The following is a 24,106-nucleotide window of genomic DNA, read 5'->3' on the forward strand; positions in this document are numbered from 1 at the left end:
AGAGTAAGAGTTAAGACCTTAGCTATAAGGCCAGAATAAGAGTTAAGACCTTAACCATTAGGCCAGAGTACGAGTCTAAGACCTTAGCTATTAGGCCAGAGTACGAGTCTAAGACCTTAGCTATTAGACCAGAGTAAGAGTTAAGACCTTAACCAGTAGGCCAGAGTAAGAGTTAAGACCTTAACCAGTAGGCCAGAGTACGAGGCTAAGAACTTAGCTATTAGGCCAGAGTAAGAGTTGAGACCTTAGCTATTAGGCCAGAGTAAAAGTTAAGACCTTAACCATTAGGCCACAGTACGAGTCTAAGACCTTAGCTATTAGGCCAGAGTAAGAGTTAAGACCTTAACCATCAGGCCAGAGTACGAGTCTAAGACCTTAGCTATTAGGCCAGAGTACGAGTCTAAGACCTTAGCTATTAGGCCAGAGTAAGCGTTAAGACCTTAACCATTAGGCCAGAGTACGAGTTAAGACCTTAACCAGTAGGCCAGAGTACAAGGCTAAGACCTTAGCTATTAGGCCAGAGTAAGAGTTAAGACCTTAGCTATTAGGCCAGAGTAAAAGTTAAGACCTTAACCATTAGGCCAGAGCACGAGTCTAAGACCTTAGCTATTAGGCCAGAATAAGAGTTAAGACCTTAGCTATTAGGCCAGAGTAAGAGTTAAGACATTAGCTATTAGGCCAGAGTAAGAGTTAAGACCTTAAACATTAGGCCAGAGTACGAGTCTAAGACCTTAGCTATTATGCCAGAGTAAGGGTAAAGACCTTAACCAGTAGGCCAGAGTAAGAGTTAATACCTTAACCATTAGGTCAGAGTACGAGTCTAAGACCTTAGCTATTAGGCCAGAGTAAGAGTTAGGACCTTAGCTATTAGGCCAGAGTAAGAGTTAAGACCTTAACCTGTAGGCCAGAGTACGAGTCTAAGACCTTAGCTATTAGGCCAGAGTAAGAGTTAAGACCTTAACCAGTAGGCCAGAGTAAGAGTTAAGACCTTAACCTGTAGGCCAGAGTACAAGTCGAAGACCTTAGCTATTAGGCCAGAGTACGAGTCTAAGACCTTAGCTATTAGGCCAGACTAAGAGTTAAGACCTTAACCGGTAGGCCAGATTAAGAGTTAAGACCTTAGCTATTAGGCCAAGGTAAGAGTTAAGACCTTAACCAGTAGGCCAAAGTAAGAGTTAAGACCTTAACCAGTAGGCCAGAGTTTGAGTCTGAGACATTAGCTATTAGGCCAGAATAAGAGTTAAGACCTTAGCTATTAGGCCAGAGTACAGGTCTATGACCTTAGCTATTAGGCCATAGTAAGAGTTAAGACCTTAACCAGTAGGCCAGAGTAAGAGTTAAGACCTTAGCTATAAGGCCAGAATAAGAGTTAAGACATTAACCATTAGGCCAGAGTACGAGTCTAAGACCTTAGCTATTAGGCCAGAGTACGAGTCTAAGACCTTAGCTATTAGACCAGAGTAAGAGTTAAGACCTTAACCAGTAGGCCAGAGTAAGAGTTAAGACCTTAACCAGTAGGCCAGAGTACGAGGCTAAGAACTTAGCTATTAGGCCAGAGTAAGAGTTGAGACCTTAGCTATTAGGCCAGAGTAAAAGTTAAGACCTTAACCATTAGGCCACAGTACGAGTCTAAGACCTTAGCTATTAGGCCAGAGTAAGAGTTAAGACATTAGCCATTAGGCCAGAGTAAGAGTTAAGACCTTAAACATTAGGCCAGAGTACGAGTCTAAGACCTTAGCTATTATGCCAGAGTAAGGGTAAAGACCTTAACCAGTAGGCCAGAGTAAGAGTTAATACCTAAACCATTAGGTCAGAGTACGAGTCTAAGACCTTAGCTATTAGGCCAGAGTAAGAGTTAGGACCTTAGCTATTAGGCCAGAGTAAGAGTTAAGACCTTAACCTGTAGGCCAGAGTACGAGTCTAAGACCTTAGCTATTAGGCCACAGTAAGAGTTAAGACCTTAACCAGTAGGCCAGAGTAAGAGTTAAGACCTTAACCTGTAGGCCAGAGTACAAGTCAAAGACCTTAGCTATTAGGCCAGAGTACGAGTCTAAGACCTTAGCTATTAGGCCAGACTAAGAGTTAAGACCTTAACCAGTAGGCCAGAGTAAGAGTTAAGACCTTAGCTATTAGGCCAGAGTAAGAGTTAGGACCTTAGCTATTAGGCCAGAGTAAGAGTTAAGACCTTAACCATTAGGCCAGAGTATGAGTCTAAGACATTAGCTATTAGGCCAGAGTAAAAGTTCTGACCTTAACCAGTAGGCCAGAGTAAGAGTTAAGACCTTAGCTATTAGGCCAGAGTAAGAGTTAAGACCTTAACCAGTAGGCCAGAGTAAGAATTAAGACCTTAACCATTAGGCCAAAGTACGAGTCGAAGACCTTAGCTATTAGGCCAGAGTAAGAGTTAAGACCTTAACCAAAAGGCCCGAGTAAGAGTTAAGACCTTAACCTGCAGGCCATAGTACGAGTCTAAGACATTAGCTATTAGGCCAGAGTACGAGTCCAAGACCTTAGCTGTTAGGCCAGAGTAAGAGTTAAGACCTTAACCAGTAGGCCAGAGTAAGAGTTAAGACCTTAGCTATTAGGCCAGAGTACGAGTCTAAGACCTTGGCTATTAGGCCAGAGTAAGAGTTAAGACATTAGCTATTAGGCCAGAGTAAGAGTTAAGCCCTTAGCTATTAGGCCAGAGTACGAGTCTAAGACCTTAGCTATTATGCCAGAGTAAGAGTTAAGACCTTAACCAGTAGGCCAGAATACAAGTCTAATACCTTAGCTATTAGACCAGAGTAAGAGTTAAGACCTTAACCATCAGGCCAGAGTTCGAGTCTAAGACCTTAGCTATTAGGCCAGAGTACGAGTCTAAGACCTTAGCTATTAGGCCAGAGTAAGCGTTAAGACCTTAACCATTAGGCCAGAGTACGAGTTAAGACCTTAACCAGTAGGCCAGAGTACGAGTCTAAGACCTTAGCTATTAGGCCAGAGTAAGAGTTAAAACCTTAGCTATTAGGCCATATTACGAGTCTAAGACCTTTGCTATTAGGCCAGAGTAAGAGTTAAGACCTTAGCTATTTGGCCTGACTAAGAGTTAAGACCTTAACCAGTTGGCCAGAGTAAGAGTTAAGACCTTAACCATTAGGCCAGAGTACGAGTTTAAGACCTTAGCTATTTGGCCAGAGTAAGAGTTAAGACCTTAACCAGTAGGCCAGAGTAAGAGTTAAGACCTTAACCATTAGGCCAGAGTACGAGTCTAAGACCTTAGCTATTAGGCCAGAGTAAGAGTTAAGACCTTAACCAGTAGGCCAGAGTAAGAGATAAGACCTTAACCAGTAGGCCAGAGTATGAGTCTAAGATCTTATCTATTAGGCCAGAGAAAGAGTTAAGACCTTAACCATTAGGCCAGAGTACGAGTCTAAGACCTTAGCTATTAGGCCAGAGTAAGCGTTAAGACCTTAACCAGTAGGCCAGAGTAAGAGTTAGGACCTTAACCATTAGGCCAAAGTACGAGTCTAGGACCATAGCTATTAGGCCAGAGTAAGAGTTAAGACCTTAGCAATTAGGCCAGCGTAAGAGTTAAGACCTTAACCAGTAGGCCAGAGTAAGAGTTAAGAACTTAACCATTAGGCCAGAGTACGAGACTAAGACCTTAGCTATTAGGCCAGAGTAAGAGTTAAGACCTTCACCAGTAGGCCAGAGTAAGAGTTAAGACCTTAACCATTAGGCCAGAGTACGAGTTTAAGACCTTAGCTATTAGGCCAGAGTAAGAGTTAAGACCTTAGCTATTAGGCCAGAGTAAGAGGTAAGACCATAACCAGTAGGCCAGAGTAAGAGTTAAGACCTTAACCAGTAGGCCAGAGCACAAGTCTAAGACCTTAGCTATTAGTCCAGAGTAAGAGTTAAGACCTTAGCTATTAGGCCAGAGTACGAGTCTAAGACCTTAGCTATTAGGCCATAGTAAGAGTTAAGACCTTAACCAGTAGGCCAGAGTAAGAGTTGAGACCTTAACCAGTAGGCCAGATTAAGAGTTAAGACCTTAGCTATTAGGCCAGAGTAAGAGTTAAGACCTTAGCTATTAGGCCAGAGTAAGCTTTAAGACCTTAACCAGTAGGCCAGAGTATGAGTCTAAGACCTTAGCTATTAGGCCAGAGTAAGAGTTAAGACCATAACCAGTAGGCCAGAGTAAGAGTTAAGACCTTAACCAGTAGGCCAGAGTAAGAGTTAAGACCTTAGCTATTAGGCCAGAGTACGAGTCTAAGACCTTAGCTATTAGGCCATAGTAAGAGTTAAGACCTTAACCAGTAGGCCAGAGTAAGAGTTAAGACCTTAACCAGTAGGCCAGAGTAAGAGTTAAGACCTTAGCTATTAGGCCAGAATAAGAGTTAAGACCTTAACCCTTAGGCCAGAGTACGAGTCTAAGACCTTAGCTATTAGGCCAGAGTACGAGTCTAAGACCTTAGCTATTAGGCCAGAGTAAGAGTTAAGACCTTAACTAGTAGGCCAGAGTAAGAGTTAAGACCTTAACCAGTAGGCCAGAGGACGAGGCTAAGAACTTAGCTATTAGGCCAGAGTAAGAGTTGAGACCTTAGCTATTAGGCCAGAGTAAAAGTTAAGACCTTAACCATTAGGCCACAGTACGAGTCTAAGACCTTAGCTATTAGGCCAGAGTAAGAGTTAAGACCTTAACCATCAGGCCAGAGTACGAGTCTAAGACCTTAGCTATAAGGCCAGAGTACGTGTCTAAGACCTTAGCTATTAGGCCAGAGTAAGCGTTAAGACCTTAACCATTAGGCCAGAGTACGAGTTAAGACCTTAACCAGTAGGCCAGAGTACGAGGCTAAGACCTTAGCTATTAGGCCAGAGTAAGAGTTAAGACCTTAACCAGTAGGCCAGAGTAAGAGTTAAGACCTTAACCAGTAGGCCAGAGCACGAGTCTAAGACCTTAGCTATTAGTCCAGAGTAAGAGTTAAGACCTTAGCTATTAGGCCAGAGTACGAGTCTAAGACCTTAGCTATTAGGCCATAGTAAGAGTTAAGACCTAACCAGTAGGCCAGAGTAAGAGTTAAGACCTTAACCGGTAGGCCAGATTAAGAGTTAAGACCTTAGCTATTAGGCCAGAGTAAGAGTTAAGACCTTAACCACTAGGCCAGAGTACGAGTCTAAGACCTTAGCTATTAGGCCAAGGTAAGAGTTAAGACCTTAACCAGTAGGCCAGAGTAAGAGTTAAGACCTTAACCAGTAGGCCAGAGTTTGAGTCTGAGACGTTAGCTATTAGGCCAGAGTAAGAGTTAAGACCTTAGCTATTAGGCCAGAGTACGGGTCTATGACCTTAGCTATTACGCCATAGTAAGAGTTAAGACCTTAACCAGTAGGCCAGAGTAAGAGTTAAGACCTTAACAAGTAGGCCAGAGTAAGAGTTAAGACCTTAGCTATAAGGCCAGAATAAGAGTTAAGACCTTAACCATTAGGCCAGAGTACGAGTCTAAGACCTTAGCTATTAGGCCAGAGTACGAGTCTAAGACCTTAGCTATTAGACCAGAGTAAGAGTTAAGACCTTAACCAGTAGGCCAGAGTAAGAGTTAAGACCTTAACCAGTAGGCCAGAGTACGAGGCTAAGAACTTAGCTATTAGGCCAGAGTAAGAGTTGAGACCTTAGCTATTAGGCCAGAGTAAAAGTTAAGACCTTAACCATTAGGCCACAGTACGAGTCTAAGACCTTAGCTATTAGGCCAGAGTAAGAGTTAAGACCTTAACCATCAGGCCAGAGTACGAGTCTAAGACCTTAGCTATTAGGCCAGAGTACGAGTCTAAGACCTTAGCTATTAGGCCAGAGTAAGCGTTAAGACCTTAACCATTAGGCCAGAGTACGAGTTAAGACCTTAACCAGTAGGCCAGAGTACAAGGCTAAGACCTTAGCTATTAGGCCAGAGTAAGAGTTAAGACCTTAGCTATTAGGCCAGAGTAAAAGTTAAGACCTTAACCATTAGGCCAGAGCACGAGTCTAAGACCTTAGCTATTAGGCCAGAATAAGAGTTAAGACCTTAGCTATTAGGCCAGAGTAAGAGTTAAGACATTAGCTATTAGGCCAGAGTAAGAGTTAAGACCTTAAACATTAGGCCAGAGTACGAGTCTAAGACCTTAGCTATTATGCCAGAGTAAGGGTAAAGACCTTAACCAGTAGGCCAGAGTAAGAGTTAATACCTTAACCATTAGGTCAGAGTACGAGTCTAAGACCTTAGCTATTAGGCCAGAGTAAGAGTTAGGACCTTAGCTATTAGGCCAGAGTAAGAGTTAAGACCTTAACCTGTAGGCCAGAGTACGAGTCTAAGACCTTAGCTATTAGGCCAGAGTAAGAGTTAAGACCTTAACCAGTAGGCCAGAGTAAGAGTTAAGACCTTAACCTGTAGGCCAGAGTACAAGTCGAAGACCTTAGCTATTAGGCCAGAGTACGAGTCTAAGACCTTAGCTATTAGGCCAGACTAAGAGTTAAGACCTTAACCGGTAGGCCAGATTAAGAGTTAAGACCTTAGCTATTAGGCCAAGGTAAGAGTTAAGACCTTAACCAGTAGGCCAGAGTAAGAGTTAAGACCTTAACCAGTAGGCCAGAGTTTGAGTCTGAGACATTAGCTATTAGGCCAGAATAAGAGTTAAGACCTTAGCTATTAGGCCAGAGTACAGGTCTATGACCTTAGCTATTAGGCCATAGTAAGAGTTAAGACCTTAACCAGTAGGCCAGAGTAAGAGTTAAGACCTTAACCAGTAGGCCAGAGTAAGAGTTAAGACCTTAGCTATAAGGCCAGAATAAGAGTTAAGACATTAACCATTAGGCCAGAGTACGAGTCTAAGACCTTAGCTATTAGGCCAGAGTACGAGTCTAAGACCTTAGCTATTAGACCAGAGTAAGAGTTAAGACCTTAACCAGTAGGCCAGAGTAAGAGTTAAGACCTTAACCAGTAGGCCAGAGTACGAGGCTAAGAACTTAGCTATTAGGCCAGAGTAAGAGTTGAGACCTTAGCTATTAGGCCAGAGTAAAAGTTAAGACCTTAACCATTAGGCCACAGTACGAGTCTAAGACCTTAGCTATTAGGCCAGAGTAAGAGTTAAGACATTAGCCATTAGGCCAGAGTAAGAGTTAAGACCTTAAACATTAGGCCAGAGTACGAGTCTAAGACCTTAGCTATTATGCCAGAGTAAGGGTAAAGACCTTAACCAGTAGGCCAGAGTAAGAGTTAATACCTAAACCATTAGGTCAGAGTACGAGTCTAAGACCTTAGCTATTAGGCCAGAGTAAGAGTTAGGACCTTAGCTATTAGGCCAGAGTAAGAGTTAAGACCTTAACCTGTAGGCCAGAGTACGAGTCTAAGACCTTAGCTATTAGGCCACAGTAAGAGTTAAGACCTTAACCAGTAGGCCAGAGTAAGAGTTAAGACCTTAACCTGTAGGCCAGAGTACAAGTCAAAGACCTTAGCTATTAGGCCAGAGTACGAGTCTAAGACCTTAGCTATTAGGCCAGACTAAGAGTTAAGACCTTAACCAGTAGGCCAGAGTAAGAGTTAAGACCTTAGCTATTAGGCCAGAGTAAGAGTTAGGACCTTAGCTATTAGGCCAGAGTAAGAGTTAAGACCTTAACCATTAGGCCAGAGTATGAGTCTAAGACATTAGCTATTAGGCCAGAGTAAAAGTTCTGACCTTAACCAGTAGGCCAGAGTAAGAGTTAAGACCTTAGCTATTAGGCCAGAGTAAGAGTTAAGACCTTAACCAGTAGGCCAGAGTAAGAATTAAGACCTTAACCATTAGGCCAAAGTACGAGTCGAAGACCTTAGCTATTAGGCCAGAGTAAGAGTTAAGACCTTAACCAAAAGGCCCGAGTAAGAGTTAAGACCTTAACCTGCAGGCCATAGTACGAGTCTAAGACATTAGCTATTAGGCCAGAGTACGAGTCCAAGACCTTAGCTGTTAGGCCAGAGTAAGAGTTAAGACCTTAACCAGTAGGCCAGAGTAAGAGTTAAGACCTTAGCTATTAGGCCAGAGTACGAGTCTAAGACCTTGGCTATTAGGCCAGAGTAAGAGTTAAGACATTAGCTATTAGGCCAGAGTAAGAGTTAAGCCCTTAGCTATTAGGCCAGAGTACGAGTCTAAGACCTTAGCTATTATGCCAGAGTAAGAGTTAAGACCTTAACCAGTAGGCCAGAATACAAGTCTAATACCTTAGCTATTAGACCAGAGTAAGAGTTAAGACCTTAACCATCAGGCCAGAGTTCGAGTCTAAGACCTTAGCTATTAGGCCAGAGTACGAGTCTAAGACCTTAGCTATTAGGCCAGAGTAAGCGTTAAGACCTTAACCATTAGGCCAGAGTACGAGTTAAGACCTTAACCAGTAGGCCAGAGTACAAGGCTAAGACCTTAGCTATTAGGCCAGAGTAAGAGTTAAGACCTTAGCTATTAGGCCAGAGTAAAAGTTAAGACCTTAACCATTAGGCCAGAGCACGAGTCTAAGACCTTAGCTATTAGGCCAGAATAAGAGTTAAGACCTTAGCTATTAGGCCAGAGTAAGAGTTAAGACATTAGCTATTAGGCCAGAGTAAGAGTTAAGACCTTAAACATTAGGCCAGAGTACGAGTCTAAGACCTTAGCTATTATGCCAGAGTAAGGGTAAAGACCTTAACCAGTAGGCCAGAGTAAGAGTTAATACCTTAACCATTAGGTCAGAGTAAGAGTTAATACCTTAACCATTAGGTCAGAGTACGAGTCTAACACCTTAGCTATTAGGCCAGAGTAAGAGTTAGGACCTTAGCTATTAGGCCAGAGTAAGAGTTAAGACCTTAACCTGTAGGCCAGAGTACGAGTCTAAGACCTTAGCTATTAGGCCAGAGTAAGAGTTAAGACCTTAACCAGTAGGCCAGAGTAAGAGTTAAGACCTTAACCTGTAGGCCAGAGTACAAGTCGAAGACCTTAGCTATTAGGCCAGAGTACGAGTCTAAGACCTTAGCTATTAGGCCAGACTAAGAGTTAAGACCTTAACCGGTAGGCCAGATTAAGAGTTAAGACCTTAGCTATTAGGCCAAGGTAAGAGTTAAGACCTTAACCAGTAGGCCAGAGTAAGAGTTAAGACCTTAACCAGTAGGCCAGAGTTTGAGTCTGAGACGTTAGCTATTAGGCCAGAATAAGAGTTAAGACCTTAGCTATTAGGCCAGAGTACAGGTCTATGACCTTAGCTATTAGGCCATAGTAAGAGTTAAGACCTTAACCAGTAGGCCAGAGTAAGAGTTAATACCTTAACCAGTAGGCCAGAGTAAGAGTTAAGACCTTAGCTATAAGGCCAGAATAAGATTGAAGACATTAACCATTAGGCCAGAGTACGAGTCTAAGACCTTAGCTATTAGGCCAGAGTACGAGTCTAAGACCTTAGCTATTAGACCAGAGTAAGAGTTAATACCTTAACCAGTAGGCCAGAGTAAGAGTTAAGACCTTAACCAGTAGGCCAGAGTACGAGGCTAAGAACTTAGCTATTAGGCCAGAGTAAGAGTTGAGACCTTAGCTATTAGGCCAGAGTAAAAGTTAAGACCTTAACCATTAGGCCACAGTACGAGTCTAAGACCTTAGCTATTAGGCCAGAGTAAGAGTTAAGACATTAGCCATTAGGCCAGAGTAAGAGTTAAGACCTTAAACATTAGGCCAGAGTACGAGTCTAAGACCTTAGCTATTATGCCAGAGTAAGGGTAAAGACCTTAACCAGTAGGCCAGAGTAAGAGTTAATACCTTAACCATTAGGTCAGAGTACGAGTCTAAGACCTTAGCTATTAGGCCAGAGTAAGAGTTAGGACCTTAGCTATTAGGCCAGAGTAAGAGTTAAGACCTTAACCTGTAGGCCAGAGTACGAGTCTAAGACCTTAGCTATTAGGCCACAGTAAGAGTTAAGACCTTAACCAGTAGGCCAGAGTAAGAGTTAAGACCTTAACCTGTAGGCCAGAGTACAAGTCGAAGACCTTAGCTATTAGGCCAGAGTACGAGTCTAAGACCTTAGCTATTAGGCCAGACTAAGAGTTAAGACCTTAACCAGTAGGCCAGAGTAAGAGTTAAGACCTTAGCTATTAGGCCAGAGTAAGAGTTAGGACCTTAGCTATTAGGCCAGAGTAAGAGTTAAGACCTTAACCATTAGGCCAGAGTATGAGTCTAAGACCTTAGCTATTAGGCCAGAGTAAAAGTTCTGACCTTAACCAGTAGGCCAGAGTAAGAGTTAAGACCTTAGCTATTAGGCCAGAGTAAGAGTTAAGACCTTAACCAAAAGGCCCGAGTAAGAGTTAAGACCTTAACCTGCAGGCCATAGTACGAGTCTAAGACCTTAGCTATTAGGCCAGAGTACGAGTCCAAGACCTTAGCTGTTAGGCCAGAGTAAGAGTTAAGACCTTAACCAGTAGGCCAGAGTAAGAGTTAAGACCTTAGCTATTAGGCCAGAGTACGAGTCTAAGACCTTGGCTATTAGGCCAGAGTAAGAGTTAAGACATTAGCTATTAGGCCAGAGTAAGAGTTAAGCCCTTAGCTATTAGGCCAGAGTACGAGTCTAAGACCTTAGCTATTATGCCAGAGTAAGAGTTAAGACCTTAACCAGTAGGCCAGAATACAAGTCTAATACCTTAGCTATTAGACCAGAGTAAGAGTTAAGACCTTAACCATCAGGCCAGAGTACGAGTCTAAGACCTTAGCTATTAGGCCAGAGTACGAGTCTAAGACCTTAGCTATTAGGCCAGAGTAAGCGTTAAGACCTTAACCATTAGGCCAGAGTATGAGTTAAGACCTTAACCAGTAGGCCAGAGTACAAGGCTAAGACCTTAGCTATTAGGCCAGAGTAAGAGTTAAGACCTTAGCTATTAGGCCAGAGTAAAAGTTAAGACCTTAACCATTAGGCCAGAGCACGAGTCTAAGACCTTAGCTATTAGGCCAGAATAAGAGTTAAGACCTTAGCTATTAGGCCAGAGTAAGAGTTAAGACATTAGCTATTAGGCCAGAGTAAGAGTTAAGACCTTAAACATTAGGCCAGAGTACGAGTCTAAGACCTTAGCTATTATGCCAGAGTAAGGGTAAAGACCTTAACCAGTAGGCCAGAGTAAGAGTTAATACCTTAACCATTAGGTCAGAGTAAGAGTTAATACCTTAACCATTAGGTCAGAGTACGAGTCTAACACCTTAGCTATTAGGCCAGAGTAAGAGTTAGGACCTTAGCTATTAGGCCAGAGTAAGAGTTAGGACCTCAACCTGTAGGCCAGAGTACGAGTCTAAGACCTTAGCTATTAGGCCAGAGTAAGAGTTAAGACCTTAACCAGTAGGCCAGAGTAAGAGTTAAGACCTTAACCTGTAGGCCAGAGTACAAGTCGAAGACCTTAGCTATTAGGCCAGAGTACGAGTCTAAGACCTTAGCTATTAGGCCAGACTAAGAGTTAAGACCTTAACCGGTAGGCCAGATTAAGAGTTAAGACCTTAGCTATTAGGCCAAGGTAAGAGTTAAGACCTTAACCAGTAGGCCAGAGTAAGAGTTAAGACCTTAACCAGTAGGCCAGAGTTTGAGTCTGAGACGTTAGCTATTAGGCCAGAATAAGAGTTAAGACCTTAGCTATTAGGCCAGAGTACAGGTCTATGACCTTAGCTATTAGGCCATAGTAAGAGTTAAGACCTTAACCAGTAGGCCAGAGTAAGAGTTAATACCTTAACCAGTAGGCCAGAGTAAGAGTTAAGACCTTAGCTATAAGGCCAGAATAAGATTGAAGACATTAACCATTAGGCCAGAGTACGAGTCTAAGACCTTAGCTATTAGGCCAGAGTACGAGTCTAAGACCTTAGCTATTAGACCAGAGTAAGAGTTAAGACCTTAACCAGTAGGCCAGAGTAAGAGTTAAGACCTTAACCAGTAGGCCAGAGTACGAGGCTAAGAACTTAGCTATTAGGCCAGAGTAAGAGTTGAGACCTTAGCTATTAGGCCAGAGTAAAAGTTAAGACCTTAACCATTAGGCCACAGTACGAGTCTAAGACCTTAGCTATTAGGCCAGAGTAAGAGTTAAGACATTAGCCATTAGGCCAGAGTAAGAGTTAAGACCTTAAACATTAGGCCAGGGTACGAGTCTAAGACCTTAGCTATTATGCCAGAGTAAGGGTAAAGACCTTAACCAGTAGGCCAGAGTAAGAGTTAAGACCTTAGCTATTAGGCCAGAGTAAGAGTTAGGACCTTAGCTATTAGGCCAGAGTAAGAGTTAAGACCTTAACCATTAGGCCAGAGTATGAGTCTAAGACCTTAGCTATTAGGCCAGAGTAAAAGTTCTGACCTTAACCAGTAGGCCAGAGTAAGAGTTAAGACCTTAGCTATTAGGCCAGAGTAAGAGTTAAGACCTTAACCAAAAGGCCCGAGTAAGAGTTAAGACCTTAACCTGCAGGCCATAGTACGAGTCTAAGACCTTAGCTATTAGGCCAGAGTACGAGTCCAAGACCTTAGCTGTTAGGCCAGAGTAAGAGTTAAGACCTTAACCAGTAGGCCAGAGTAAGAGTTAAGACCTTAGCTATTAGGCCAGAGTACGAGTCTAAGACCTTGGCTATTAGGCCAGAGTAAGAGTTAAGACATTAGCTATTAGGCCAGAGTAAGAGTTAAGCCCTTAGCTATTAGGCCAGAGTACGAGTCTAAGACCTTAGCTATTATGCCAGAGTAAGAGTTAAGACCTTAACCAGTAGGCCAGAATACAAGTCTAATACCTTAGCTATTAGACCAGAGTAAGAGTTAAGACCTTAACCATCAGGCCAGAGTACGAGTCTAAGACCTTAGCTATTAGGCCAGAGTACGAGTCTAAGACCTTAGCTATTAGGCCAGAGTAAGCGTTAAGACCTTAACCATTAGGCCAGAGTATGAGTTAAGACCTTAACCAGTAGGCCAGAGTACAAGGCTAAGACCTTAGCTATTAGGCCAGAGTAAGAGTTAAGACCTTAGCTATTAGGCCAGAGTAAAAGTTAAGACCTTAACCATTAGGCCAGAGCACGAGTCTAAGACCTTAGCTATTAGGCCAGAATAAGAGTTAAGACCTTAGCTATTAGGCCAGAGTAAGAGTTAAGACATTAGCTATTAGGCCAGAGTAAGAGTTAAGACCTTAAACATTAGGCCAGAGTACGAGTCTAAGACCTTAGCTATTATGCCAGAGTAAGGGTAAAGACCTTAACCAGTAGGCCAGAGTAAGAGTTAATACCTTAACCATTAGGTCAGAGTAAGAGTTAATACCTTAACCATTAGGTCAGAGTACGAGTCTAACACCTTAGCTATTAGGCCAGAGTAAGAGTTAGGACCTTAGCTATTAGGCCAGAGTAAGAGTTAGGACCTCAACCTGTAGGCCAGAGTACGAGTCTAAGACCTTAGCTATTAGGCCAGAGTAAGAGTTAAGACCTTAACCAGTAGGCCAGAGTAAGAGTTAAGACCTTAACCTGTAGGCCAGAGTACAAGTCGAAGACCTTAGCTATTAGGCCAGAGTACGAGTCTAAGACCTTAGCTATTAGGCCAGACTAAGAGTTAAGACCTTAACCGGTAGGCCAGATTAAGAGTTAAGACCTTAGCTATTAGGCCAAGGTAAGAGTTAAGACCTTAACCAGTAGGCCAGAGTAAGAGTTAAGACCTTAACCAGTAGGCCAGAGTTTGAGTCTGAGACGTTAGCTATTAGGCCAGAATAAGAGTTAAGACCTTAGCTATTAGGCCAGAGTACAGGTCTATGACCTTAGCTATTAGGCCATAGTAAGAGTTAAGACCTTAACCAGTAGGCCAGAGTAAGAGTTAATACCTTAACCAGTAGGCCAGAGTAAGAGTTAAGACCTTAGCTATAAGGCCAGAATAAGATTGAAGACATTAACCATTAGGCCAGAGTACGAGTCTAAGACCTTAGCTATTAGGCCAGAGTACGAGTCTAAGACCTTAGCTATTAGACCAGAGTAAGAGTTAAGACCTTAACCAGTAGGCCAGAGTAAGAGTTAAGACCTTAACCAGTAGGCCAGAGTACGAGGCTAAGAACTTAGCTATTAGGCCAGAGTAAGAGTTGAGACCTTAGCTATTAGGCCAGAGTAAAAGTTAAGACCTTAACCATTAGGCCACAGTACGAGTCTAAGACCTTAGCTATTAGGCCAGAGTAAGAGTTAAGACATTAGCCATTAGGCCAGAGTAAGAGTTAAGACCTTAAACATTAGGCCAGGGTACGAGTCTAAGACCTTAGCTATTATGCCAGAGTAAGGGTAAAGACCTTAACCAGTAGGCCAGAGTAAGAGTTAATACCTTAACCATTAGGTCAGAGTACGAGTCTAAGACCTTAGCTATTAGGCCAGAGTAAGAGTTAGGACCTTAGCTATTAGGCCAGAGTAAGAGTTAAGACCTTAACCTGTAGGCCAGAGTACGAGTCTAAGACCTTAGCTATTAGGCCACAGTAAGAGTTAAGACCTTAACCAGTAGGCCAGAGTAAGAGTTAAGACCTTAACCTGTAGGCCAGAGTACAAGTCGAAGACCTTAGCTATTAGGCCAGAGTACGAGTCTAAGACCTTAGCTATTAGGCCAGACTAAGAGTTAAGACCTTAACCAGTAGGCCAGAGTAAGAGTTAAGACCTTAGCTATTAGGCCAGAGTAAGAGTTAGGACCTTAGCTATTAGGCCAGAGTAAGAGTTAAGACCTTAACCATTAGGCCAGAGTATGAGTCTAAGACCTTAGCTATTAGGCCAGAGTAAAAGTTCTGACCTTAACCAGTAGGCCAGAGTAAGAGTTAAGACCTTAGCTATTAGGCCAGAGTAAGAGTTAAGACCTTAACCAAAAGGCCAGAGTAAGAGTTAAGACCTTAACCTGCAGGCCATAGTACGAGTCTAAGACCTTAGCTATTAGGCCAGAGTACGAGTCCAAGACCTTAGCTGTTAGGCCAGAGTAAGAGTTAAGACCTTAACCAGTAGGCCAGAGTAAGAGTTAAGACCTTAGCTATTAGGCCAGAGTACGAGTCTAAGACCTTGGCTATTAGGCCAGAGTAAGAGTTAAGACATTAGCTATTAGGCCAGAGTAAGAGTTAAGCCCTTAGCTATTAGGCCAGAGTACGAGTCTAAGACCTTAGCTATTATGCCAGAGTAAGAGTTAAGACCTTAACCAGTAGGCCAGAATACAAGTCTAATACCTTAGCTATTAGACCAGAGTAAGAGTTAAGACCTTAACCATCAGGCCAGAGTACGAGTCTAAGACCTTAGCTATTAGGCCAGAGTACGAGTCTAAGACCTTAGCTATTAGGCCAGAGTAAGCGTTAAGACCTTAACCATTAGGCCAGAGTACGAGTTAAGACCTTAACCAGTAGGCCAGAGTACAAGGCTAAGACCTTAGCTATTAGGCCAGAGTAAGAGTTAAGACCTTAGCTATTAGGCCAGAGTAAAAGTTAAGACCTTAACCATTAGGCCAGAGCACGAGTCTAAGACCTTAGCTATTAGGCCAGAATAAGAGTTAAGACCTTAGCTATTAGGCCAGAGTAAGAGTTAAGACATTAGCTATTAGGCCAGAGTAAGAGTTAAGACCTTAAACATTAGGCCAGAGTACGAGTCTAAGACCTTAGCTATTATGCCAGAGTAAGGGTAAAGACCTTAACCAGTAGGCCAGAGTAAGAGTTAATACCTTAACCATTAGGTCAGAGTACGAGTCTAAGACCTTAGCTATTAGGCCAGAGTAAGAGTTAGGACCTTAGCTATTAGGCCAGAGTAAGAGTTAAGACCTTAACCTGTAGGCCAGAGTACGAGTCTAAGACCTTAGCTATTAGGCCAGAGTAAGAGTTAAGACCTTAACCAGTAGGCCAGAGTAAGAGTTAAGACCTTAACCTGTAGGCCAGAGTACAAGTCGAAGACCTTAGCTATTAGGCCAGAGTACGAGTCTAAGACCTTAGCTATTAGGCCAGACTAAGAGTTAAGACCTTAACCGGTAGGCCAGATTAAGAGTTAAGACCTTAGCTATTAGGCCAAGGTAAGAGTTAAGACCTTAACCAGTAGGCCAGAGTAAGAGTTAAGACCTTAACCAGTAGGCCAGAGTTTGAGTCTGAGACGTTAGCTATTAGGCCAGAATAAGAGTTAAGACCTTAGCTATTAGGCCAGAGTACAGGTCTATGACCTTAGCTATTAGGCCATAGTAAGAGTTAAGACCTTAACCAGTAGGCCAGAGTAAGAGTTAAGACCTTAACCAGTAGGCCAGAGTAAGAGTTAAGACCTTAGCTATAAGGCCAGAATAAGAGTTAAGATATTAACCATTAGGCCAGAGTACGAGTCTAAGACCTTAGCTATTAGGCCAGAGTACGAGTCTAAGACCTTAGCTATTAGACCAGAGTAAGAGTTAAGACCTTAACCAGTAGGCCAGAGTAAGAGTTAAGACCTTAACCAGTAGGCCAGAGTACGAGGCTAAGAACTTAGCTATTAGGCCAGAGTAAGAGTTGAGACCTTAGCTATTAGGCCAGAGTAAAAGTTAAGACCTTAACCATTAGGCCACAGTACGAGTCTAAGACCTTAGCTATTAGGCCAGAGTAAGAGTTAAGACATTAGCCATTAGGCCAGAGTAAGAGTTAAGACCTTAAACATTAGGCCAGAGTACGAGTCTAAGACCTTAGCTATTATGCCAGAGTAAGGGTAAAGACCTTAACCAGTAGGCCAGAGTAAGAGTTAATACCTTAACCATTAGGTCAGAGTACGAGTCTAAGACCTTAGCTATTAGGCCAGAGTAAGAGTTAGGACCTTAGCTATTAGGCCAGAGTAAGAGTTAAGACCTTAACCTGTAGGCCAGAGTACGAGTCTAAGACCTTAGCTATTAGGCCACAGTAAGAGTTAAGACCTTAACCAGTAGGCCAGAGTAAGAGTTAAGACCTTAACCTGTAGGCCAGAGTATAAGTCGAAGACCTTAGCTATTAGGCCAGAGTACGAGTCTAAGACCTTAGCTATTAGGCCAGACTAAGAGTTAAGACCTTAACCAGTAGGCCAGAGTAAGAGTTAAGACCTTAGCTATTAGGCCAGAGTAAGAGTTAGGACCTTAGCTATTAGGCCAGAGTAAGAGTTAAGACCTTAACCATTAGGCCAGAGTATGAGTCTAAGACCTTAGCTATTAGGCCAGAGTAAAAGTTCTGACCTTAACCAGTAGGCCAGAGTAAGAGTTAAGACCTTAGCTATTAGGCCAGAGTAAGAGTTAAGACCTTAACCAGTAGGCCAGAGTAAGAATTAAGACCTTAACCATTAGGCCAAAGTACGAGTCGAAGACCTTAGCTATTAGGCCAGAGTAAGAGTTAAGACCTTAACCAAAAGGCCCGAGTAAGAGTTAAGACCTTAACCAAAAGGCCATAGTACGAGTCTAAGACCTTAGCTATTAGGCCAGAGTACGAGTCCAAGATCTTAGCTGTTAGGCCAGAGTAAGAGTTAAGACCTTAACCAGTAGGCCAGAGTAAGAGTTAAGACCTTAGCTATTAGGCCAGAGTACGAGTCTAAGACCTTAGCTATTAGGCCAGAGTAAGAGTTAAGACATTAGCTATTAGGCCAGAGTAAGAGTTAAGCCCTTAGCTATTAGGCCAGAGTACGAGTCTAAGACCTTAGCTATTATGCCAGAGTAAGAGTTAAGACCTTAACCAGTAGGCCAGAATACAAGTCTAATACCTTAGCTATTAGACCAGAGTAAGAGTTAAGACCTTAACCAGTAGGCCAGAGTAAGAGTTAAGACCTTAGCTATTAGGCCAGAGTACGAGTCTAAGACCTTAGCTATTAGGCCAGAGTAAGAGTTAAGACATTAGCTATTAGGCCATTGTAAGAGTTAAGACCTTAGCTATTAGGCCAGAGTACGAGTCTAAGACCTTAGCTATTATGCCAGAGTAAGAGTTAAGACCTTAACCAGTAGGCCAGAGTACTAGTCTAAAACCTTAGCTATTAGGCCAGAGTAAGAGTTAAGACCTTAGCTATTAGGCCAGAGTAAGAGTTAAGACCTTAACCAGTAGGCCAGAGTAAGAGTTAAGACCTTAGCTATTAGGCCAGAGTAGGAGTTAAAAGCTTAACCATTAGGCCAGAGAACGAGTCTAAGACCTTATCTATTAGGCCAGAGTACGAGTCTAAGACCTTAGCTATTAGGCCAGAGTAAGAGTTAAGACCTTAACCAGTAGGCCAGAGTAAGAGTTAAGACCTTAACCAGTAGGCCAGAGTATGAGTCTAAGACCTTAGCTATTAGGCCAGAGTAAGAGTTAAGACCTTAGCTATTAGGCCAGAGTAAGAGTTAAGACCTTAACCAGTAGGCCAGAGTAAGAGTTAGGACCTTAACCATTAGGCCAGAGTATGAGTCTAAGACCTTAGCTATTAGGCCAGAGTAAGAGTTAAGACCTTAGCTATTAGGCCAGAGTAAGAGTTAAGACCTTAACCAGTAGGCCAGAGTAAGAGTTAAGACCTTAGCTATTAGGCCAGAGTAGGAGTTAAAAGCTTAACCATTAGGCCAGAGAACGAGTCTAAGACCTTATCTATTAGGCCAGAGTACGAGTCTAAGACCTTAGCTATTAGGCCAGAGTAAGAGTTAAGACCTTAACCAGTAGGCCAGAGTAAGAGTTAAGACCTTAACCAGTAGGCCAGAGTATGAGTCTAAGACCTTAGCTATTAGGCCAGAGTAAGAGTTAAGACCTTAGCTATTAGGCCAGAGTAAGAGTTAAGACCTTAACCAGTAGGCCAGAGTAAGAGTTAAGACCTTAACCAATAGTCCAGAGTACGAGTCTAAGACCTTAACTATTAGGCCAGAGTACGAGTCTAAGACCTTAACCAGTAGGCCAGAGTAAGAGTTAAGACCTTAACCATTAGGCCAGAGTACGAGTCTAAGATCTTAGCTATTAGGCAGGAGTAAGAGTTAAGACCTTAGCTATTAGGCCAGAGTAAGAGTTAAGACCTTAACCAGTAGGCCAGAGTACGAGTCTAAGACCATAGCTATTAGGCCAGAGTAAGAGTTAAGACCTTAACCAGTAGGCCAGAGTAAGAGTTAAGACCTTAACCATTAGGCCAGAGTACGAGTCTAAGACCTTAGCTATTAGGCCAGAGTAAGAGTTAAGACCTTAGCTATTAGGCCAGAGTAAGAGTTAAAACCTTAACCAGTAGGCCAGAGTAAGAGTTAAGACCTTAGCTATTAATCCAGAGTAAGAGTTAAGACCTTAACCATTAGGCCAGAGTACGAATCTAAGACCTTAGCTACTAGGCCAGAGTACGAGTCTAAGACCTTAGCTATTAGCCCAGCGTAAGAGTTAAGACATTAACCAGTAGGCCAGAGTAAGAGTTAAGACCTTAACCAGTATGCCAGAGTACGAGTCTAAGACCTTAGCTATTAGTCCCGTGTAAAAGTTAAGACCTTAACCATTAGGCCAGAGTACGAGTCTAAGACCTTAGCTATTAGGCCACAGTAGGAGTTAAGGCCTTAAGCAATAGGCCAGAGTACGGGCCTAAGACCTTAGCTATTAGGCCAGCGTACGAGTCTAAGACCTTAGCTATTAGGCCAGAGTAAGAGTTAAGACCGTAGCTATTAGGCCAGAGTACGAGTCTAAGACCTTAGCTATTAGGCCAGAGTAAGAGTTAAGACCTTAACCAGTAGGCCAGAGTAAGAGTTAAGACCTTAGCTATTAGGCCAGAGTAAGAGTTAAGACCTTAACCATTAGGCCAGAGTACGAGTCTAAGACCTTAGCTATTAGGCCAGAGTACGAGTCTAAGACCTTAGCTATTAGGCCAGAGTAAGAGTTAAGACCTTAACCATTAGGCCAGAATACGAGTCTAAGACCTTAGCTATTAGGCCAGAGTAAGAGTTAAGACCTTAACCATTAGGCCAGAGTACGAGTCTAAGACCTTAGCAATTAGTCCAGAGTAAGAGTTAAGACCTTAGCTATTAGGCCAGAGTAAGAGTTAAGACCTTAACCAGTAGGCCAGAGTAAGAGTTAGGACCTTAACCAGTAGGACAGAGTAAGAGTTAAAACCTTAGCTATTAGGCCATATTACGAGTCTAAGACCTTTGCTATTAGGCCAGAGTAAGAGTTAAGACCTTAGCTATTTGGCCTGACTAAGAGTTAAGACCTTAACCAGTTGGCCAGAGTAAGAGTTAAGACCTTAACCAGTAGGCCAGAGCAAAAGTCTAAGACCTTAGCTATTAGTCCAGAGTAAGAGTTAAGACCTTAGCTATTAGGCCAGAGTACGAGTCTAAGACCTTAACCAGTAGGCCAGAGTAAGAGTTAAGACCTTAACCATTAGGCCAGAGTATGAGTCTAAGACCTTAGCTATTAGGCAGGAGTAAGAGTTAAGACCTTAGCTATTAGGCCAGAGTAAGCGTTAAGACCTTAACCAGTAGGCCAGAGTACGAGTCTAAGACCTTAGCTATTAGGCCAGAGTAAGAGTTAAAACCTTAGCTATTAGGCCATATTACGAGTCTAAGACCTTTGCTATTAGGCCAGAGTAAGAGTTAAGACCTTAGCTATTTGGCCTGACTAAGAGTTAAGACCTTAACCAGTTGGCCAGAGTAAGAGTTAAGACCTTAACCATTAGGCCAGAGTACGAGTTTAAGACCTTAGCTATTTGGCCAGAGTAAGAGTTAAGACCTTAACCAGTAGGACAGAGTAAGAGTTAAGACCTTAACCATTAGGCCAGAGTACGAGTCTAAGACCTTAGCTATTAGGCCAGAGTAAGAGTTAAGACCTTAACCAGTAGGCCAGAGTAAGAGATAAGACCTTAACCAGTAGGCCAGAGTATGAGTCTAAGATCTTATCTATTAGGCCAGAGTAAGAGTTAAGACCTTAACCATTAGGCCAGAGTACGAGTCTAAGACCTTAGCTATTAGGCCAGAGTAAGCGTTAAGACCTTAACCAGTAGGCCAGAGTAAGAGTTAGGACCTTAACCATTAGGCCAAAGTACGAGTCTAGGACCATAGCTATTAGGCCAGAGTAAGAGTTAAGACCTTAGCAATTAGGCCAGCGTAAGAGTTAAGACCTTAACCAGTAGGCCAGACTAAGAGTTAAGAACTTAACCATTAGGCCAGAGTACGAGACTAAGACCTCAGCTATTAGGCCAGAGTAAGAGTTAAGACCTTCACCAGTAGGCCAGAGTAAGAGTTAAGACCTTAACCATTAGGCCAGAGTACGAGTTTAAGACCTTAGCTATTAGGCCAGAGTAAGAGTTAAGACCTTAGCTATTAGGCCAGAGTAAGAGTTAAGACCATAACCAGTAGGCCAGAGTAAGAGTTAAGACCTTAACCAGTAGGCCAGAGCACAAGTCTAAGACCTTAGCTATTAGTCCAGAGTAAGAGTTAAGACCTTAGCTATTAGGCCAGAGTACGAGTCTAAGACCTTAGCTATTAGGCCATAGTAATAGTTAAGACCTTAACCAGTAGGCCAGAGTAAGAGTTAAGACCTTAACCAGTAGGCCAGATTAAGAGTTAAGACCTTAGCTATTAGGCCAGAGTAAGAGTTAAGACCTTAGCTATTAGGCCAGAGTAAGCGTTAAGACCTTAACCAGTAGGCCAGAGTATGAGTCTAAGACCTTAGCTATTAGGCCAGAGTAAGAGTTAAGACCTTAACCAGTAGGCCAGAGTAAGAGTTAAGACCTTAACCAGTAGGCCAGAGTAAGAGTTAAGACCTTAGCTATTAGGCCAGAGTACGAGTCTAAGACCTTAGCTATTAGGCCATAGTAAGAGTTAAGACCTTAACCAGTAGGCCAGAGTAAGAGTTAAGACCTTAACCAGTAGGCCAGAGTAAGAGTTAAGACCTTAGCTATTAGGCCAGAATAAGAGTTAAGACCTTAACCCTTAGGCCAGAGTACGAGTCTAAGACCTTAGCTATTAGGCCAGAGTACGAGTCTAAGACCTTAGCTATTAGGCCAGAGTAAGAGTTAAGACCTTAACTAGTAGGCCAGAGTAAGAGTTAAGACCTTAACCAGTAGGCCAGAGTACGAGGCTAAGAACTTAGCTATTAGGCCAGAGTAAGAGTTGAGACCTTAGCTATTAGGCCAGAGTAAAAGTTAAGACCTTAACCATTAGGCCACAGTACGAGTCTAAGACCTTAGCTATTAGGCCAGAGTAAGAGTTAAGACCTTAACCATCAGGCCAGAGTACGAGTCTAAGACCTTAGCTATAAGGCCAGAGTACGTGTCTAAGACCTTAGCTATTAGGCCAGAGTAAGCGTTAAGACCTTAACCATTAGGCCAGAGTACGAGTTAAGACCTTAACCAGTAGGCCAGAGTACGAGGCTAAGACCTTAGCTATTAGGCCAGAGTAAGAGTTAAGACCTTAGCTATTAGGCCAGAGTAAAAGTTAAGACCTTAACCATTAGGCCAGAGCACGAGTCTAAGACCTTAGCTATTAGGCCAGAGTAAGAGTTAAGACCTTAGCTATTAGGCCAGAGTAAGAGTTAAGACCTTAACCATTAGGTCAGAGTACGAGTCTAAGACCTTAGCTATTAGGCCAGAGTAAGAGTTAAGACCTTAGCTATTAGGCCAGAGTAAGAGTTAAGACCTTAACCTGTAGGTCAGAGTACAAGTCTAAGACCTTAGCTATTAGGCCAGAGTATGAGTCTAAGACCTTAGCTATTAGGCCAGAGTAAGAGTTAGGACCTTAGCTATTAGGCCAGAGAAAGAATTAAGACCTTAACCATTAGGCCAGAGTATGAGTCTAAGACCTTAACCAGTAGGCCAGAGTACGAGGCTAAGACCTTAGCTATTAGGCCAGAATAAGAGTTAAGACCTTAGCTATTAGGCCAGAGTAAGAGTTAAGACCTTAACCATTAGGCCAGAGCACGAGTCTAAGACCTTAGCTATTAGGCCAGAGTAAGAGTTAAGACCTTAGCTATTAGGCCAGAGTAAGAGTTAAGACCTTAGCTATTAGGCCAGAGTAAGAGTTAAGACCTTAACCATTAGGCCAGAGTACGAGTCTAAGACCTTAGCTATTATGCCAGAGTATGGGTAATGACCTTAACCAGTAGGCCAGAGTAAGAGTTAATACCTTAACCATTAGGTCAGAGTATGAGTCTAAGACCTTAGCTATTAGGCCAGAGTAAGAGTTAAGACCTTAGCTATTAGGCCAGAGTAAGAGTTAAGACCTTAACCTGTAGGTCAGAGTACAAGTCTAAGACCTTAGCTATTAGGCCAGAGTATGAGTCTAAGACCTTAGCTATTAGGCCAGAGTAAGAGTTAAGACCTTAACCAGTAGGCCAGAGTAAGAGTTAAGACCTTAGCTATTAGGCCAGAGTAAGAGTTAGGACCTTAGCTATTAGGCCAGAGAAAGAGTTAAGACCTTAACCATTAGTCCAGAGTATGAGTCTAAGACCTTAGCTATTAGGCCAGAGAAAAAGTTAAGACCTTAACCAGTAGGCCAGAGTAAGAGTTAAGACCTCAGCTATTAGGCCAGAGTAAGAGTTAAGACCTTAACCAGTAGGCCAGAGTAAGAGTTAAGACCTTAACCATTAGGCCAGAGTACGAGTCTAGACCTTAGCTATTAGGCCAGAGTAAGAGTTAAGACCTTAACCATTAGGCCAGAGTACGAGTCTAAGACCTTAGCTATTAGGCCAGAGTAAGAGTTAAGACCTTAACCAGTAGGCCAGAGTAAGAGTTAAGACCTTAACCATTAGGCCAGAGTACGAGTCTAAGACCTTAGCTATTAGGCCAGAGTAAGTGTTAAGACCTTAGCTATTAGGACAGAGTAAGAGTTGAGACCTTAGCTATTACGCCAGAGTAAGAGTTAAGACCTTAACCAGTAGGCCAGAGTACGAGTCTAAGACCTTAGCTATTAGGCCAGAGTAAGAGTTAAGACCTTTGCTATTAGGCCAGAGTAACAGTTAAGACCTTAACCAGTAGGCCAGAGTAAGAGATAAGACCTTAACCATTAGGCCAGAGTACGAGTCTAAGACCATAGCTATTAGGCCAGAGTACGAGTCTAAGACCTTAGCTACTAGGCCAGAGTACGAGTCTAAGACCTTAGCTATTAGGCCAGAGTAAGAGTTAAGACCTTAACCAGTAGGCCAGAGTAAGAGTTAAGACCTTAACCTGTAGGCCATAGTACGAGTCTAAGACCTTAGCTACTGGGCCAGATTAAGAGTTAAGACCTTAGCTATTAGACCAGATTACG

This window comes from Triturus cristatus, chromosome 3_2 (assembly GCF_964204655.1).
Source record: "Triturus cristatus chromosome 3_2, aTriCri1.1, whole genome shotgun sequence".
Classification (NCBI taxonomy): Eukaryota; Metazoa; Chordata; class Amphibia; order Caudata; family Salamandridae; genus Triturus; species Triturus cristatus.